Genomic DNA, 18,297 nt, shown 5'->3' on the forward strand with positions numbered 1-18,297 from the left:
ATGATTAATGTACCAGTTTTTGAAGTTTTAGAAAAGATAGAGGAGGAGGTAAAAAGGCAGGCTGTTGGATTCAGAACTGGCTTGCTCATAGAAGACAGAGGGTAGCAGTTGAAGGGACTTATTCGAGCTGGAGGTCTGTCATTAGTGGTATTCCTCAGGGATCTGTTCTGGGACCTCTGCTGTTTGTGATGTATGTAAATAACCTGGATGAAAATGTAGATGGGTGGGTTTGTAAATTTACATATGATATGAAGATTGGTGAAGTTGTGGATAGTGTAGAAGACTGGCAAACAATACAGGGTGTGACGAGATCTGAAGGATTATCCAAAGTGGACAGTTCCTTTAAAAAGAGAGAGAGGTTGTGGACAGCATGTGTGCTGTTTCAGGGAGAGAGAGCAACAAAAAAGTTTGTGAGTTGCCTTGAAAACTGAAAGGCAGAGCTATATGATGGACAGCTGGTGTTCAGCACTTGTGGAATATATACAAGGTCAACTGGCTTTGTAATCGCACACGCCAGACACCAGAGACGAGGAAGATACTGACACTGGTTGAGCTTTGTGTGCCCCATGACAAAGGTGGGATTTTTGCTCACAGTGTGGACAAAGGAGTGACAGGTGGGGAGCTATAGGTGTGTTTAACCCTGGCCTGGGTTGATAGCTTACCGTGGAAGACAGGCATTCTTGTTTGCGTGGTCACAGTCGGTGACTTTAATAAGTTTTGGGAGCAGGAAGACTCTCTCTCTCTCTCTCGCTTCATCCTACTCAATTCAATATCCAGAACTGAACTGACTGCATACCTATACCATTGTAAGACTGTATCATTTCACCACCTAAGCTTGAAGAAGTTTGGGGTAACTTTATTTACTCACTTATAATTGCATATACTCTGCTAACCTGTTTGCCTTATCTGGTTTTATATTACTTTATCATGTAGTTACTAATAAAATAGTGTTTATAACGGAAGACTCAGGCTCCAAGTGTGTCCGTTTCTGCTGGTCCTTTTTAACCCGTTACAGGGTACGTAACAAGGGTGAAATAGCTCATTTGCAATATGGGCAGAGAAATGGCAGATAGAGTTTAACCCAGATAAACGTGAGGTGTTGCACATTGGTAGGGCAAATGCAAGGAAACAGTACACTGTTAAGGGCAAGATAATTAACAGTGTTGCTAAACAGAAAGATCTTAGGATCCAAGTTCATAGCTCCATAATAGTGGTGACACAGGTTGATAAGGTGCTTATGGAAATGTTTGTTTGATGATGAACTCCAATAAAAAATAAATTACCAAAAAAATTCTAATAGAATGCTTGCTATTATTAGTTGAGGCATTTAGTTCAAAACTCAAGTGGTTATGTTTCAACTTTGTAGAACTCTGGTTAGGCTACATCTGGAGTATTGCATACAGTTCTGATTGCCCCACTACGGAAAGGATATTGAGGCTTTGGACAGGGTGCAGAAGAGGTTTACCAGGATTCTGCCTGGTTTAGAGGCTGGACTAATCAGGGTTGCTTTCCTTAAAGTAGTGGTTTATAAGATTGTGAGAGGCATAGATAGAGTTGACAGGGAATGTTTGTTTCCTAGGGTAGGAAAATCCAAAACGTTAAAGGTGAGAGGGGATAGGTTCAAAGGGGAAGTGAGGGGTAAGCATTTTACTCAGAGAGTGGTGGATGCCTGGAATGTTCAGGCATTTTAGAGGCTTTTATATTATAATATTTATATTAGAGGCTTTTAAGAGACATTTCTTAAAGAAAGGCACATGAATGTGAGGATGATGGAGGGATATGGACATTGTGTTGGTGGGAGGGATTCATATTTGGGGATTTTTGATTTACTTTTCAGCTGGTTTGGCACAACATTGTGGCCGAAGGTCTGTTCTTGGGCTGTACTGATCTATGTTCTATAATTATTACCAAAAAGTCACTTGTAGTTCTAGAGAAAACACTAGGCCACTGTTACAACACCATCAATAGTATTTATGGTGCCATCCCACACCAATACTCTGGTAAGTCTGATCACCTGGCTGTATTTCTACTCCTTGAGTATAGGCAGAGACTGAAGACGGCAACACCAGTAGTGAGGATGAAGAAGGTATGGACAACAGAGGCACAGGACTGCTTTGAATTGGTGGACTGACTGTATTCAGGGATTCATCTTCAAGTCTGAATGAGTATACCACAACAGTCACTGACTTCATTAAAGCCTGTGTGGATGAGTGCGTGCCTACAAGAACTTATTGTACATACACAAATCAAAAGCCAGGAAGAGCCAGAAGATTTGTAGTCTGCTGAGGGCTAGGGCTGTAGCATTATGACTTGAGGAGGGCTACCTCAAGAGCAAGGGAAGAATTCTGGATGAGGTTGGATGTGGAATCAGATGCACAGCAACTCTGGCAGGATTTGCAGGCCATTACCACCTACAAAGTGAAACCCAACATGAATGGCAGAGATGCTTCACTCCTAGATGAGCTCAACACCTTTTATGCCCGCTTTGAAAGGGAGAATAAACCTATAGCTGTGAGGATCCCTGCAGCACCTGATGACCCTGTGGTCTCTGTTTCAGAAGCCAATATCAGGCTGTCTTTCAAGGGGGTGAACCCTTGTAAGGTAACAGGCCCTGGTGGAGTACCTGGCAAGGCTCTGGAAACCTGTGCCAACCAGCTGGCAGGGGTGTTCAAACACATTTTCGATCTCTCACTGCTACGGTCAGAAGTCCCCACCTGATTGAAAAGGACAACAATCATACAAGAGCAGGGTGAGCTGTCCACTACCACTGACATCTATGGTGATGAAATGCTTTGTGAATTTGGTTATGGCTAGAATTAACTCCTGTCTCAGCAAGGGCCTGGATCCACTGCAATTTGTCTATCGGCACAATAGCTCTACAGTGGATGTGATCTGATTGGTTCTTCATGTGATCTTGGATCATCTGGACAATACAGCCAGTTAGAATACCTATGTCAGGAAGCTGTTTATTGACTACAGCTCAGTGTTTAACACCATAGTTCTTCTGATTGAAAAGCTCCAGAATCTGTATCTCTGTACCTCCCTCTGCAACTGGATCCTCAGCTTCCTAAATGGGAGATCACAATCGGTGGAGATCAGAAATAACATCTCTACCTCGCTGACGATCAACACTGGTGCACCACAGGGATGTGTGCTTAGCCCACTGCTCTACTCTCCCATGACTGTGTGAATAGGCATAGCTCAAATGCCATCTATAAATTTGTTGACAACACAACCAATTTCAGCTGGTGATGGTAAGCAGTTTCAGAGTGAGATAAATCAGCTAGTGGAAGTGGTGTTGCAGCCACAACCTTGCACTCAATGTCAGTAAGACCAAAGAACTGATTGTGGATTTCAAAAAGGGTAGGATGAGGGAACACACTCCTACCCTCATAGAGGGATCAGAAATGGAAAGAGTGAGCAATTTCAAGTTCCTGGGTGTTATTATCTCTGAGTATCTATCCTGGACCCGACATACTGATGCAGCTACAAAGAAGACATGACAGTGGCTATATAAGGAGTCTGAGGAGATATGATATATCAGCAAAGACACTTGCAAATTTTTACAGATGTACCATAGAGAACATTCTAACTGGCTGCTTCACCATCTGGTATGGAGGTGGAGGGCACTGCTGCACAGGATTAAAATAAACTGCAGAGTTGCAAACTCATTCGCTCCATCATGGACACTAGCCTCCACAGCATCCAGAACATCATCAAGGAGCAGTGCCTCAAAAAGGTGGCATCCATCATTAAGGGCCTTCCATCACCCGGGACATGCCCTCTTCTCATTGTTACCATTAGGTAGAAGATATAGAAACCTGAAGGCACACGCTCAGTGATTCAGGAACAGCTTCTTCCCCTCTGCCATCCAATTTCTGAATGGTCATTGAAGCCACAAACACCACCTCACTACTTTTTATTTTTATTTTTGCAGTATTTATTTAGCTTAACTATTTAATATATTTCTATATACTTACTGTAATTCACATTTTTCTCTATTATTATGCATTGCATGGTACTGCTGCAGCAAAGACAACAACTTCCACAACATATGCCAGTGATATTAAACCTGATTCTTACTCTGATCCACTTTGACCTTGGCTAGGTCCTGCAAGGTGTTAAAACATCACTCTTCACACTGCAGATATTTACTGAGGCTAGTTTTATCTTCATAGTTACTTTGGAGTACAGGGTTCACAAATGCAGTCCATTGTCTATCAACCTGGGCCCTCGTGTCAGTAGCCTTGGTGAACCACCACACCATTTTCCGGCTCAGTTTTTGGGAATGGACTCCGCAGGGTGTATGGTCTCTTGTGGTGATGCTGCAGCTTTCAAAGCGAGATGGGTGGGGGGGATCATTCTGTGTACCTGTCATGACCTCAGTACCCTCCATCTTCTAGAGCTGGGGTATGTTAGACTCCGTGCTTCTCCTGGTCTCCTAGAGCTAAGGAGTGGAGGGCAAACTCCTTTCTTCACTTGTATTTGTCTGCAAACTTCCCTCCTCCTCTTTGTCACCTCTGTTCTGATGTTTCCTCTGCCTGTTTTTTCAACTTTATCTCTAGGTGAGGAGAGGTTGCTGATGTCTGTCTGTAGCACTATCCTTTTCTTCCTAATACTTTTACTCTCAGATATCCATTGTCAGAGGTGGTGTTTATCTTCCTTTTCTTTACCCGCCATTCTCCTTCTTACCCTTCTGCCCTCCCCACTTCCATTGACTCCTCCCTATGGCTAAGGTTCGGGAGCTCAAAGCAGTTTACCTTTCCTCATCTTCTGGTCTTGGTCTGACCTAGGGGATCTACATTGGTAGAGTGTGTGTCAGCCTTTCTCTGAACACTTTCATTGTTCATCTTTGCTCTCCACAGTCCGTGGTTTGGAAGCTTTCCCGTTTGCAATTCTTGCAGATGACTGAACTGCATTGGGTGCTATTTGCCTGGGTCTGTAGCAGTTACGACAACCCAGTCTGGGTTGTTTTACGTATCACATGTACCTACGGTTGCCTCTGATGGTGAACACAAAGTATGAGTGGGTAATAGCTCTATCTCATCCACCTTTAGCCTGACCTTCACCTGGTGCTTTCTGGTCCAGATCAAAAACACCTCTTGATCTCCACACAGCTTCCTGCTTCCTGGACATAATGAGGCAGGATGAGGACATCCACTAAGGTCTCGTGTGGGTTATGCATGTGTATCATTACCTCGCACCCCATCTGGTAGGGAAGATGAAGAGTGGCTGTGCCTTCAGCAGTGACAATGAAGCCTGAAAATACTGCAGCACCTTCTGACATCCCAGCACTCCAGCAGGATCTCCTGGATGAAGGGGCTTTCCTCACTGAGGAACTTCAAATCTCCCATCCTCTTCCCAAGGCACCTGTCACTACAGCCCCCTGATGGAGCTGTGTGGTTAGGACTGAGACATTAAGTTGGTTTCTAGTCAGCATCAGGGTCAATCCCTACCTCAGCAGGGTAGTGCCTTGTCAAGCAGCCACCTGAAAGTGGAGTCACTGTTGTATTCCTTCTTCTTCACAGGGACCACCTGCAAATATGCCTGTGTGATTTGTATCCTAGGAAGCGGAGGGTGTTGATGACCAGGTTCTCTTCTGCAAAGCACTGAACAGGGGGAAGTTATGCAGAAGGAAGTGACTGCATCCTTCCTGGTCCTGCTTGGATCCCCTCTCACCAAAAGTCCTTGGAGGAACAGAGGGATCTTGAGGTTGATGTCCATAGATCCCTCAAAATTGCAGCAGAAAGTGATAGGGTGTTTAAGAAGGCATAGGGTGTGCTTGGCCTCATTAGTTGGGGGATTGAGTTTAAGAACCATACAGCAATGTTGCTGTCCAATACAACTCTGGTCGGACTTCACTTGTAATATTAGTTCAGTTCTGGTTGCCTTGTGATAGGAATGATGGTGAAGTTGTAGAGCAGAGATTTACCAGGATGCTACCTGGATTAAAGAACATGTCTAGGTTAAGCGCGTTAGGGTTTTTCTCTTTAGAGTGAATGAGGATGAGAGGTGACTTGATTGAGGCATAGATAGACTGGAGAGCCATGGACATTTTCCCAGGGTGTAAATGACTAACACAAGGGGGCATAACTTGAAGGTGATTGGAGGGAAGTATAGCAAAGGTGTGTTTTTTTACACAGAAAATGGCTGGGGTGTGGAACACACTGCCAGAGCTGAAGGGGCTGTATCTGTTTTGTGTTCATGAATGTTGAGATGTATAGAATCTTAGTTATTCACAAGCATACAACAAAATGCTGGAATTCTCGCTTATCAAGCAGAGCTGAGTATAACTACAGTGTCTGATTTCCCTACCAGTCTAACTACAAATTCACTTTAGCAGTTGCAAAGAGGGCTGCATATTTCCCCATGGACCAGTCAGGTATTCCAGACACTTGCCATTCTGCCATTTCACCACATGAGGGCAGGATTGGCAGTGATATCAGTGAGGGAGCCTGTCTCCAATGCTTTTCTTCTGCCTTCCAGCCTTCAATTAAATATCTCTCCATAGGAAGATAAATCCAAGGAAAGCAACGGGCCCAGATGGCATCCCGGGACGGGTTCTGCGGGCCTGTGCAAGTGAGCTAGCTGGAGTGTTTGCTGACATCTTCAACTGCTCCCTGCTTCAGTCTAAGATCCCCTTGTGTTTTAAGAAGGCAATGATAATCCCGGTGCCGAAGAAAAGCAAGGTGGCATGCCTGAATGACTACCAACCTGTGGCTCTGACATCCATTGCTATGAAGTACTTCGAGTGATTGGTTATGACACACATCAACCATAACCTAGTGGTCAACCTCAACGCTTTGTAATACGCCTACCGGAGCAACAGGTCATTGGCAGATGCCATCTCTCTGGCACTACATTCCTCCTTAGAACATCTGGAGAATAAAGATGCATATGTAAGGCTCCTTTTCATTGACGACAGCTCTGCCTTTAATACCATCATTCCAAATAAACTGATTCCTAAACTCCAGAACCTGGGTCTTAACACTCAGATCTGCAGCTGGATCTTCAACTTCCTCACAGACAGGACCCAGGCTGTAAAAATAGGGGACAAGCTCTCCTCTACAATCACTCTGAGCACTGGTGCCCCACAAGGCTGTGTACTCAGCCCCTTGCTGTACTCACTGTACACCCATGATTGTGTAGCCAAATTTTCATCGAACTCAATATATAAGTTTGCTGATGACACCACAATTGTAGGCTGTATCTTGGGTAATGATGAGTCTGAGTACAGAGAGGAAATTAAAAACCTGGTGGCATAGTGCAAAGGCAATAGCCTATCCCTCAACGTCAGCAAGACGAAGGAATTGGTTGTTGACTTAAGAAGGAGTAGCGGACCGCACAACCCCATCTACATCGGCGATGCGCAGGTAGAACAGATCGAAAGCTTTAAGTTCCTTGTGGTGAATATCACAAATGACCTGACTTGGTCTAACCAAGCAGAGTCCACTGCCAAGAAGGCCCACCAGCGCCTTTACTTCCTGAGAAAGCTGAAGAAATTTGTCCTGTCCCCTAAAACCCTCACTAATTTTTATAGGTGCACTGTAGAAAGCATTCTTCTAGGGTGCATCAGAACCTGGTATGGAAGTTGTCCTGTCCAAGACCGGAAGAAGCTGCAGAAGATCGTGACATGGCCCAGCACATCACACAAACCAATCTTCCATCCTTGGAACGCATGCTGTCGAAGCAGTGCTGCCAGGATAATCAAGGACAGGACCCACCCAGCCAACACACTTTTTGTCCGTCTTCCCTCTGGGAGAAAGTTTAAGAGCTTGAAGATTCTTACGGCCAGATTTGGGAACAGCTTCTTTCCAACTGTGATAAGATTGCTGAATGGATCCTGACCCGGTTCTGGGCCGTACCTTCCAAATATCCGGACCTGACTTGCACTACTTTACTTTCCCTTTTCTATTTGCTAATTATGGTTTATAATTTAAATTTTTATTATATTTACTTCGATTTGTACTTCAGGGAGTGCGAAGCGCAGAATCAAATATCACTGTAATGATTTTACGCTCTAGTATCAATTGTTTGGTGACTAAAAGTAAAGTAAAGTAAAGGCTCCCCAATCTGTCAAGGATTTTTAAACTTTTTTTTCTCTCTCTACTGAGGAGTGACTTATTGGCATTGTTGTAATTATGTCTGAATCTGGTGAAATCAACAAAAATTCAGAGAAAAAATCAGAAAGGCATCAGAGTTTGTACCTCTTTCACAGCATTACTTGAAGGCCAAGATTTCTGTTGTCTGAGCAGACAGCCTCTCTCTGACTGTCACCTGTATGCCAGCGATCTCAGGGACGTAATGGACAAACACCACCATATTAAAGAATGACACAGGAATGGGTCACAGCACACTGTAACCAAAGCACAGGTCTGTTTAATATGGGGTTCTATGATTCAGGACATTTACAAAGACAAGTGTGAATAAAGGGCCTGAAGGATCACTGGGGACCCCAGTCATCCCAACCACAATTTACTCCAGCTGCTATTATCCGGGAAACGGTACCACAGCATAAAAGCCAGAACCAACAGGCTCCAGGACAGCTTCTTCCACCAGGACATCAGAATGATGAACTCATGCTGATTTGAGTGTATTTCTATGTTACATTGACTGTTCTATTTATTATAAATTACTATGATTGCACATTACACATTTAGACGTAACGTAAAGATTTTTACTCCTCATGTATGTGATGTAAGAAATAAAGTCAATTTAATTCAATATCAGATATCCAGGAATAAGTTATAGGCTGGGATTTAATCAAGGAGTTGGGGTTTATATATAGAATAATAGACATCCTCAGATGACTTAAACATAAGAATCATGTTGAAGAGATTTGGGGATTTTTATATAAAACCCAGGAATGGATTACAAGTTGATGTCTAATCAAGGGGCTTGGGGTATATAGAGAATAACATATCCAGGAGTGAGTTACATAACTGGAATATAGTTGAGTGATTTTGGGGAGGATTATACAGTATATCAGATAATGGATGTGCAGGAGTGAGCCTCAGGCTAGAATTGAATCAAGCAGTTTGGGAGCATGGGAGGAGTTACATATACCCAGGAGTGAGTTAGAGTCTGGAATACAACTGAGCTGTTCAGGGAGCTGGATTGGGATTGTATACAGAATGATAGTACAGGACACCACAGACAAGTAGGTCAGAGTGGATGAGGAATTAAAGCAGTGATTGATAGGATCTTGTGGACAAGATCCACACAGTGTCACCCAATCTGCATCTGGTTTCTCTGATACAGAAGAGACTACATTGTGACCTTTGAATGCAGTATTCTAAAGTATGGAAATGAATCACTGCTTTACCTGGCAAGACTGTGTGGGTCCTGAGATGATGGGCAGAGAAGGAAGAGATGAACAGACACATGTTGTACATCCTGGGGTGGGGGAACAGTCAGAGGCTGTGAAAGAGTAGGTCATCATTAGAGCATAGAGAGAGGAGAATGAGTGGATATGTCTGAGATACCTAGCAGTTAGAGGCTGGAAGCAGCACAGTAGCACAAAGTTTCACAGTACCATTGGTCCGGGTTCAATTCCCATTGTTGTTTGTAAGGAGTTTGTGCATTCTCCCTGTGACAGCATAGGTTTTCTCTGAGTGCTCCAGTTTCCTCCAACAGCCCAAAACATCAGATGGTAGGTTAATGGAGCATTGTAAATTGTTCCATGATTAGGCTAGGAGTAAATCAGGGGATTGCTGAGTGATGTGGCTTGAAAGGCCAGAAGGGCCTATTCTTTGCTGTGTCACAATAAATAAATAAACAAACTAAATAATGAAGAGAGAAAACTGAGAAAAACTGGAAACATTCAGCATGATCTTTGCATCATCAATGAGGACAGGAGATGTTCTGGAGGATTGGAGGGTTACAAATGTTGTTCCTTTTTCAAGAAAGGGAGTAGAGATGGCCCAGGAAATTATAAACCAGTGAGTCTTACCTCAGTGGTCGGGAAGTTGATGGAGAAGATCCTGAGAGGCCTGATTTATGAACATTTGCAAAGGTATTATATGATTAGGAATAGTCAGCTTGGCTTTGTCAAGGGCAGGTTGTGCCTTATGAGCCTGATTGAATTTTTTGAGGATGTGACTGAACTCATTGATGAAGGAAGAGCAGTAGATGTAGTGTATATGGATTTCAGCAAGGCATTTGGTAAGGTACCCCATGCAATGCTTATTGAGAAAGTAAGGAGGCATGGGATCCAAGGGAACATTGCTTTGTGGATCCAGAACTGGCTTGGCTACACAAGGCAAAGAGTGGTTGTGAACGGGTCATATTCTGCATGGAGGTCAGTCACCAGTGGAGTGCCTCGGGGATCTTTTCTGGGACCCCTACTCTTTGTTATTTTTAAAAATGACCTGGATGAGGAAGTGGAGGGATGGGTTAGTAAATTTGCTGATGACACGAAGTTTGGAGGTGTTATGGATAGAGTGGAGGGCTGTCAGAGGTTACAGCAGGACATTGATAGGATGCAAAACTGGGCTGAGAAGTGGCAGATGGAGTTTAACTCAGATAAGTGTGAAGTGGTTCATTTTGGTAGATCAAATATGTTGGCAGAATATAGCGTTAATGGTAAGATTCTTGGCAGTGTGGAGGATCAGAGGGATCTTGGGGTCCGAGTCCATAGGATGCTCAAAGCAGCTGCGCAGGTTGACTCTATGGTTAAGAAGGTGTATGGTGTATTGGCCTTCATCAATCGTGCAATTGAATTTAGGAGCCAAGAGGTAATGTTGCAGCTATATAGGACCCTGGTCAGACCCCACTTGGAGTACTGTGCTCAGTTCTGGTCACCTCACTACAGGAAGGATGTGGAAGCCATAGAAAGGGTGCAGAAGAGATTTACAAGGATGTTGCCTGGATTGGGGAGCATGCCTTATGAGAATAGGTTGAGTGAACTCGGCCTCTTCTCCTTGGAGCGACAGAGGATGAGAGGTGACCTGATAGAGGTGTATAAGATGATGAGAGGCATTGATCATGTGGATAGTCAGAGGCTTTTTCCCAGGGCCAAAATGGTTGCCATAAGAGGACACAGGTTTAAGGTGCTGGGAAGCAGGTACAGAGGAGATGTCAGGGGTAACTTTTTTACTCAGAGAGTGGTGAGTGCATGGAATGGGCTGCCGGCAACGGTGGTGGAGGCGGATGCGATAGGGTCTTTTAAGAGACTTTTGGATAGGTACATGGAGCTTAGAAAAATAGTGGGCTATGGGGAAGTCTAGTAATTTCTAAGGTAGGGGTATGTTCGGCACAACTTGGTGGGCTGAAGGGCCCATATTGTGGTGTAGGTTTTCTATGTTTCTATATTAGGCAATGTTGGCAGAGAGAGAAAACAGTTAATGTTTCAGGTTGTGATCTTATTGAAAGGACGTCAGCATGAAGTAGTAACTCTTGGTCTCCCACTGCTGGGTTCATATTTGTGCGTCCTGGGTTTGTGGATACTGATCAGAGAGTCACAGAATTATACAGTGTGGAAAAAGCCATTCAGCACAACTGGTCTATGCTGAACAAGACAACCATCCAAGCTAAAGCCAACCTGGCTCTTGTTCCTTTAAGCCTGGGGTTCCCAACCTGGGGTCTACAGACCCCTTGGCTAATGGTAGGGATCCATAGCATAAAAAAGGTTGAGAATCCCTGTTTTAAGGTATTCATATACCTGTCTGAATGTTTTTGAATGTTTTTAATGTATCTGGCTCAACCCTTCTTCTGGCAGCTCATTCTACATATGGACCACACCTTGTGTGAAAAAGTTGTTTTTCAAGTTCCAAATAAATCTCTCTCCGCTCACCTCAAACCTTTGCCCTCTTGTTCTCAATTTCCCCAGTCCTGTGTAAAAAAACTAAATGCACTCACCATGTCTATGCCCCACATGATTTTATCCACCTCTGTAAAAACACCCTTCAGTCTCCTATACTCCAAGTAAAAGTGGCTGTAGGTCAAGTACCTTAACTTTCATGCCAGCCAGACTAAGATAGATAGATAGATAGATAGATACTTTATTCATCCCCATGGGGAAATTCAACATTTTTTCCAATGTCCCATACACTTGTTGTAGCAAAAACTCATTACATACAATACTTAACTCAGTAATAATATGATATGCATCTAAATCACTAACTCAAAAAGCATTAATAATAGCTTTAAAAAAAGTTCTTAAGTCCTGGCAGTTGAATTGTAAAGCCTAATGGCATTGGGGAGTATTGACCTCTTCATCCTGTCTGAGGAGCATTGCATCGACAGTAACCTGTCGCTGAAACTGCTTCTCTGTCTCTGGATGGTGCTATGTAGAGGATGTTCAGGGTTTTCCATAATTGACCGTAGCCTACTCAGCGCCCTTCGCTCAGCTACCGATGATAAACTCTCCAGTACTTTGCCCACGACAGAGCCCGCCTTCCTTATCAGCTTATTAAGACGTGAGGCGTCCTTCTTCTTAATGCTTCCTCCCCAACACGCCACCACAAAGAAGAGGGCGCTCTCAACAACTGACCTATAGAACATCATCAGCATCTCACTGCAGACATTGAATGATACCTATGTTTTCTAAAGAGGCACCAATGAATCAGCACAGGGGTTGACACACTTGTTCTTCGAGGAGTGTGTACAGTGCTGCTGGCAATTATGAGGTCCTCATGTTGATAAACCAGCTGGCTGGGGACCAGGGCTTGTTAATATTCAATAATAACTTAAAAGTGCAAGTACATTTGCTCTCAATGCAGAGGTCTTTCAGAGGTTTGGGAAGAGAAGAGAGAATTGGAACAGCCTCCTAGCAGATACATGCGGATGAACAGACACCTTCAGTACTCTCCACACTGCACAGCAGTTGTCCTCAGTGCCGTGACGAAGGCTGTTGTTGTATTTGACTGTTGAATTGTCATTTTCTTTGTGGTTTTACAATTAATTATCTGATTGTATTTTGTATAATGTTTATATAAAAAATAACTATGTTTCCCAGTGGCTATAGTATGCATGCAACAATTTAATATGCTTCTCGTGTCATACAAAGCTTAATTCTGGAAGCTTCTTTGTTCTGCATTAAGTGAGTAAGTGTTTTCTCTTTGGTTATTTTTTACTGCAGTCTGGTCTAAGTACTTTTTAATTGGTTAATTATTAGCTATGGATTTGAATGGAACTCATTTTTGGGTATAGAAGTAGCTGTTTTATTCTAGGCATCATCTTTATTACTCTTCAAGTAATAGACCTCTGTCCTGTTAATGAAAAAATCCCAGTGAAATATACCAACAACGTTATGTTGATTAAGATCTAGAAAATGCCTGTGGGGAAAGAAGTGACTGCCAATGATTTAGAGGTAAGACCACGTGGTTAGGTGGATTGAATGTGTAAGTGATTGAAAGAGTTAACTGGATGAGTAAAGTCTTTTACTAATTGAAAGCAATGCAAAACTTGCGATAACTTGCAAAAACAGCAGATAGAGACAGTAAAATGTCTAAAGAGCAAATGTTTGCATTAACTGAACGGGTGAAAGAACAACACAGTTATTCAATTGAAGTGGATTGTATGGAGTTTTGAAGTGAATTGAAACAATATAAAAAAGTGCAGCCATGACTTCAGGTGGCAGGCCTGCAAGTGATGCTTTGAGTGATGCTGCTAGCGATGCTGGCGCTGCTGGTGGATCTGCCCTACTTCTGAAGCTCCACCAGAGGAATTACAGCACACACCAGACAGCCCCTGAGACAGTGACACATTCTGAACTCCAGAGAATTACAAACGAAACTGACATGGACTCTACTGTGGCCCCTAGTGACTCAAGTGAAGATAGCAGCAATAAACAATTAAGATTGACAGCTATGACCAAGGGAGTGAAGACACATAGGAATGGAGGTGAAGCCATTGTTAATTAATGTATTGAAAAGTTAATGGCAGATCTATCAATTATTGCTCAATTATTCACCCTCTGATGAAGGACAGTAAGTGCTCAGACAATCCTATAACTCTTGATGAACAACTGAAAGCATTTCAAACTTTTAAGGTGACATTGTGACTACACTTGCATTAAGAATCACTGATACAAGTAGACAATTCACCACTTATGTCAACGTGAAGCACATGATTGCAGTCTTAATTCAAGAATATGGAAACCGACAGCATCCTGCTGATTTATTACTCTGCCAAAGATCCGATCCTACACACTGATACTCAACGATTGAGAGAGAAATTTGAATGGTTGTTTCTGAAACTGAAATACTAGCATCAGGAAGCATGACTCCTGGTACCTCTGCACACCAGGCAGAACTAAAAGCTTTAATTCAGTGGTTCCCTATTGGTCCATGACATAAAACAAATTGGAAACCCCTGCTTTAATTGAAGGCTGTGAATTTGCAGAAGAAAGATCAGCTAATATTTATGCTGATTCTCACTATGCTTTTTGAGTTGTTCATGACTTTGGAAACTTATGGAGACAAAGAGAATTTCTTACACTTGTCAGAACCCTAATCAAGAAAGACCAGCTGGTGCAAGAACTTAAGGATGTCATACAACTGTCATCAGAAATTGCTGTCCTAAAATGTAAATACCACTGGCACACACAGAGGAAAACTCTGATTAAGGATTACCTTCCCCGATTGGGGATTGCCATGTCACATTGACTCTGACCAAGGAACACATTTCATTGGGAGTGTTCATCAGGAATTATGTTGACTGATGGACGGTCAACATAATGGCCTTTTTATTTTCTACATCACGCAGAGTCATCAGAACAAGTCAAATGAATGAATGGAACCAACAAAGAGTGATTGACTAAGTATCATGATGAATGAATACTACAGCCTAGGGCTCTTCCTATGGTCTTGTGCAGCATCAGAGTAACCCCAAACAAGAAAAATAAACTAAATCCATTTAAGATGGTAACAGGATGTCCTATGTTACTGCTGGGAGACCTTAATCTCAAAGAGGCTGATATTCACAAATTGTAGACAGTTTACAATTTTGTGAAATAAACCCAAGCCGGACAGTTTGCTTCTCAACAGGTTTCATCCACATAGAGTGATTCAACATTGGAGGATACACACTGACTCCTGGTGACACAAGTGAATCTGCAGATGCTGGAAATAAACAAAAACACAAAATGCTGGCAGAACTCAGCAGGCCAGACAGCATCTATGGGAGGAGGTAGTGACGACATTTCGGGCCGAAACCCTTCATCACCCTCCTGATTCCTGGTGAATGGGTCCTGATTCAAAATCCACATGAGGATCCACTAGGTGCTGGATGGGAAAGTCCTCATCAAATGCTGTTAATTACCAACTCAGCGGCGAATGTAGAAGGGAAAAATAAGTGGATTCATGCCAGCCACTGCAAGTGAGATAAATTAGTATCCAATGAGGACAATAAGGGCTGTGGTTAATAGGCTAATGACTTCTTGGTCACAGTGCCTATTCTGCTGGGCTACAGTGAGCAAATCACTAATCAGCCAGGAGAGTAAGTCACCAACTACTGGGCATTATGAAATTTGTTCTAATATTATTTGTTTTAACAGCCATAGAAAGAGTATACAATGGCACTGCTGAAGCCTTGGGAAAAGTAACAACAGAAATGGTTGCCATGTGTAAGATAATCCTTCAAAATAGTTTGGCATTAGATCTTCATTTAACAGTTAAGTAGGGGGGAGGGTTATGTGCAGTTATAGGCAAAGAGAGTTTTACTTACTTGACAAATCTGAAGATATAACTAATTTGGCTGATTATATTTGTAAAGAAGCAGCTAAAGTACATTGATCTGATGGATGAGATTTCTTTGATTGGATTGATTCAAGTCTCAGAAGCTGGGGTCACTCAATATTATGAGTCATAATATTCATACTATTATGCCTTAACATAAGTGACATCTTTTTTTTAACTTGTTTAAAGGTGAATGTAACCCTCAGGCTTGCCCAGCTCGTGTTTGTCCAGCGGAAACAGCCTTCGGCCCCGCCAAACTGGCCACATGTTTATGTGGATGCTATGTAATGTACAAACCCACAACACAAAATATCAGACAGTACACCATATGCAATTAAATGATTGAACTTTATGATCTTAATCTGAAAATAGGGTTAGTAATGAAAATAAACAAAAAAAGGGCCCATGTCAAATCAAGGTCACTTTGGAGCTCACTCAGTAGTCCTTCTTCATCGCCGACCTTCGGACCCTCAGATCCCAGTCCACTCCATCCAGTGATCTATCAGCTCTCTCCAAATGCATCTTCCCACTTCATCTCTCCTTGACAAAAGATCATGAAAACAACATCCTTTCAGATACACAAGACAAAACAATAATCTCTGATTGGCTAACGTGCATACTACAGTCCTGTTATCTCCAGCCATAACCCAACCATTGCTGCTACAGAGAAACCATTACCTCAGCAGTGAACATTACAGCGAAACCATTACATTAGCCTTAGCAGTGAGGGATTACAAAGAAGCCATTTGTGCTGACATTGGAGAGGGTTCAGAGGAGGTTCACAAGAATGATTCAGGGAATGAAAGGAGTTATTGACGGCTCTAAGCCTGTATAATTGGAATTTAGAAGAATAAGGGGCGGAGAGATCTCACTGAAACCTATTGAATATTGAAAGCCCTAGATAGAGTGGACGTGAAGAGGATGATTCCTATAAAGGGGGAGTCTAGGATAAATGGACACAGCCTCAAAATAGAGGGACATTCACTTGGAATGATGAGAAGGAATTTCTTTAGCCAGAGAATTCTGAATCTGTGGAATACATTGCCACTTACAGCTGTGGAGGCCATGTCATTGGGTGTATTTAAGGCAGAGGTTGATAGATTCTTGATTAATTCTTGATTATAGGGAGAAGGTGGAAGAATGAGGTTGAGAGGGAAAATTTCAGCCATGACAAAATGGTGAAACAGACTTGATGAGCCAAATAGCCTAATTCTGCTTCTATGTCTTATGGTCTTATTCATGACACATTCCAGTGTCTGTTTAAGAAGTTCTTAAACACCACTATTGTACCTGTTTCCAATACTACCCTTGGCAACCATTCTAGGAAAAGAAAGATACCAACTGTTTACTCTATCTAATCCTCTCATAAGTTTATAAGCTTCCCTCATCAAGCCATTCTTACCAAATATTGTCCACCCTCTGAGTAAAAAGGTTGCCCCTCAGTTTCCAATAAAAATCTCTCTCACATCTTCAACCTACAGCATGCTATCCAGTTTATAATTCCCCAAACTTGGGGGGGGGCTCGTTGACCCTATCTCTGCCCCCCCAAACTGTGCTCATTGACCCCATCTCTGCACCCCCCCCCCACATAATTTTATATACCATCTCAAATCACTCTTTATCTGATGCTCCAATGAATAAAGTCCTGGCCTGTCCAACTTCTCTCTCCGACCCAGTCCCAGCAGCATCCTTGCACTCTTTCCAGCTTAATGGCAAATTTCCTACAAGGGGGTGACCATAACTGAATACAATATGAAATACCCTTTTTCTGGGCATCTCTGGAAGTGTGGCTCATTAGCCCTTCACTAAAAGCCACTGGATTCCATGGTGAGAAACCACCTTTCTTCAGCTTCAAATGTCTAGGGAGAATATGACTTTGGTCCTGCCAAATCCATGTGGTTGTGATGTCGGCATGAAATAGCAGATCACACACTGCATACAATTATAAAGAAGTATATTTATGAATGTTAACTTAACCAAACAGTTAGTAAAGAAAAGAAATAAAAATAAAACAAAAAAAGGCCGATTATAATTAAAAAGTCAAATGTCACAGGTTGGAGTTCAAATCTTCCAAAATCCATATGTACCAATCCTTGGTAAACCTCTGCATGTTGGATCCATCAACTCACATTTTCCCACTGGATCAAATCCTACGACTGGTTCCCTCCAGAATCTTCTCTCTTCTTCCGCCGAACAAAAGACCAAGACCAACTTTAGTGTCCCTCACAAAACCTTCCCCCCCAGTGTTCTCTAGAACCTTCTCCCAGTTCCACTATCTTAAATGGATGACACAGATTCCTCAGCATCCCTTATCTTCAAAGATTACCCAAACAGGCTGAAAGCAGAACAGACCTCATCTACTTCTTCAGCTGCAGGCACTCCTTGGGATCTTTCCTGTCTATATGGAGTGGACTCCCCCTGTCCATTACTTTGCCTTTCGGCAACTCAGATCTCCCTGTCACTTGGCTGAGCTCAGCTTCATTCCCAGTTACTTTAGAGCCCAATCTCCCCTCATTATCCAGCCACAAACCTGCATGTCACCTGCTAGCCCCCCACCCCCATCCCCGTTCTATCTGCATCAGTGTGGAGAGGTTAGGGAATCTCATCGTCAGTTATT

The sequence above is a fragment of the Hemitrygon akajei genome, chromosome 12 (genome assembly GCF_048418815.1).
Source record: "Hemitrygon akajei chromosome 12, sHemAka1.3, whole genome shotgun sequence".
Classification (NCBI taxonomy): Eukaryota; Metazoa; Chordata; class Chondrichthyes; order Myliobatiformes; family Dasyatidae; genus Hemitrygon; species Hemitrygon akajei.